Source organism: Habropoda laboriosa, unplaced genomic scaffold (assembly GCF_001263275.1).
Source record: "Habropoda laboriosa isolate 0110345459 unplaced genomic scaffold, ASM126327v1 scaffold89, whole genome shotgun sequence".
Classification (NCBI taxonomy): Eukaryota; Metazoa; Arthropoda; class Insecta; order Hymenoptera; family Apidae; genus Habropoda; species Habropoda laboriosa.
The window spans coordinates 2,374,759-2,377,528 of NW_017100263.1; the positions used below are offsets into that span (position 1 = coordinate 2,374,759).

The 2,770-nt window shown below is 36.1% G+C and overlaps 1 protein-coding gene across 1 annotated transcript in view; it reads right to left on the minus strand.

Annotated features, from left to right (window-relative positions):
- LOC108573032 (A disintegrin and metalloproteinase with thrombospondin motifs 20-like) overlaps window positions 1–2,770 on the minus strand; it is a 194,543-nt gene that overhangs the window by 183,127 nt on the left and 8,646 nt on the right. The gene's annotated exons all lie outside the window — the stretch shown is intronic.

Consider the following 2,770-nt stretch of genomic DNA (forward strand, 5'->3'; position numbering starts at 1 on the left):
TTTATCTCAATTCTACTTTTATCAATTTATCTCGTATCAATTGATTCGAACGATCAAAAATTCTCAAAGTCGCTGACTTTTTTCTGGAAATTTTTGTGTAAATTTTTGGCCGGTAGTGTATATAGAAGAATCATCTAAATGTAGCCTCATCCTGTCAATATACATACACTACCGCTCAAAAGTATCCGGACACTTCCTTATTCTCTACAATTCTTTTGTAATTGTTATTATTACGTATACTAAAGTATCGTAGCACACTAAAATTTATTTTCATGTACAAATTACATAATAAAAATGCAATAATATAATTCCTGTTTTATAAAGACGAAACCTAATGGAACGATTTCGTTGTTTGAGAAGGTCTGAAGATTTAGTTTATTTCATTTCTATGGTACAGACCGATTTCAGAGAGTTCTCCGATACCTATTAGGTGTTGATAGGGATGAGAACGGAGCTGACGCTATGCAGTCACCCGCTTTGCTTTAGTTCGTCTGTTGCTCTTCCTATGTTCAGTTATGAATTCGAAACGAGAATTATCATTAGAAAAACGTGCTAGTATCCTTACTCTTGCGGAACAAGGATATTCAATTCGAGAAATCGCTTTAAGGAAGAAAATTCCAAAGTCGACAGTGCATGACACTATCAAGTGTCCGGATACTTTTGAGCGGTAGTGTATATCCACTGACACAGATCGCAAGAAACAAAGCGAAATGTAACTATTATCCCATTAAAGTGACCTATAAAGGCTAGGTTTAGCCGTTCGACGAAATTCGAGAACCGTCCTTCGACGTTCATTAAACACAAGGATACAAATCCACGGACGATCGTAAAAATTTTCTCGGTCGATCGATAACCGATTCATCCGTCTTTCCATGAACGACGTTACGCAAGCTCATTAAGCTGATTCCGCCGACAAACGATTTCCTGATTTGCAGATAGCCATGCTGTCGTTCCAGCAGGAAGGGGATGCGAAATTTCACATGATCCGACGTCGAGTCCAATGGAAAAGTAGCACGGAAGCCACGATCCGACGGATTTTTCGCGGAACTGTCCGCTCGAACTATTATAATAATTAAATCCTGTTCAACGCGCGAGCTAATTGCGCATAAACAGATGAGTGAACACAATGGAACGGAGCAATTATCGATTGGATTCCAGTTGGAAAAACACTAGATCTGATTTACCGTGTATCATTGTTGGCGGACTAGTGAGCCGTGGAATTTTTCTTTCCCTGACTTGCAAGGATTAACGATGAACGAGCTGAACGATTTCTTGGAAATTGCAGATTCATAAATTACGTTAGAATGACAATTGTCGGTCGTGTTTCAAGTGGAAATGGAAAATGTTGATTTGATTAGTCGAGGTGGGAATTTCATTGGTTAATTACAGTTGTGGTGACTCGAGAGGTATGGAATGATCAGGATTCCTCGATGTTATTGTTATTAATCTTCTGTAGGTTTTTCAGCCTGTTTGTGGTATTGTGGAAAATTTGTATAGTAATTGCTACTGGAAAATTGTCACGAGTATTGGATGTTTAAACGAGGTGGAAGTCCAGTAGCAACGACCTAGCTTTCTAATGCTGAATGCCTCTGTGTTTAAGCCTCGCTAATGAGCTTAGCTGTTGGACGACTCTCGTGCGGATCTGGTTATATAATAATTACAGATAACCCTTGTACAACACGATTTTCTTATTCTGTCTGTTAATAGGGAATCTCAACTATGGATAATTTTATGCTATCGTGTGACATGATTCCATTTAGTGCAGCACGAAATAATCGTATTGTATGGGAAAGCTACGGTCTTGTTCAAAAGTCACTAGGGTACATGTTGATTGTGAAGTATTCAACAGTGAAGTCTCCACAGTTTCTTGTTTATCGCCTTGATTTGACCAAAAACCTATATTCACTTGCAAAATCTATTTGAAATTTTTGACAAGGTCAAAATGATATGAAACAAGAAAATGTAGAGGTTTTCTTGCTGAATTAATGTACTAAGATTATTATTTTTGTGAAAATGTCATATATTTAACAACTTATTCAACTTAAATTGTTAATATTTCATGATCTATCTATTAATTTAGTAATAGGAAAGTGTAAATTACATGTCTTGTTTCAGACATTTCTACATTCTACAATTCATACAATTCTACGGTTCCGCATTTCAGAATTTGAATTGTTTTACAATATTTTATTAATTTATATTACAAATTTATGAAGAAATATGTAGAAATATACTTATAATATACAATACAAAAATTTTAATATGCAATATATTATAAAAGTATATAGAATAAAATAACTTATTATTATATGTACATTACTGAAGGAATGACTAATCTTATCTAACTCAAGATTTCTGCGTATCATTTTAAATATTCATAAAAAAAGCCATTACATTTCATATCACAATTCAACAATAATTCATAAAAATGAATCTCTTCACTCCACAACTGCATCAACGTTCCACTTCGCTGACCTAACATAACTGATTTATGAAGCGATATCTAGACAAAGCCCGGTAATCTGCATGAAGTTTCGTAGTACGCCATCCTCTTTACGTCGACGGATGCGTCTTAGCGTTAAACGAGATACTCGATCGTGTAACTCGCGTAATTAATTAAAGTGATCCACGACGAGGGGAAAAATCGCGGGTCAGACGATAACCTGGTCGCCTTTTTGGCCTCCTCGTCACAGAAACGATGCTCTCACGCGTTTTGTTTCGCTAGATGCACAATAATACAAAGGACAATAGCACGTGGCTCGCAAACAAT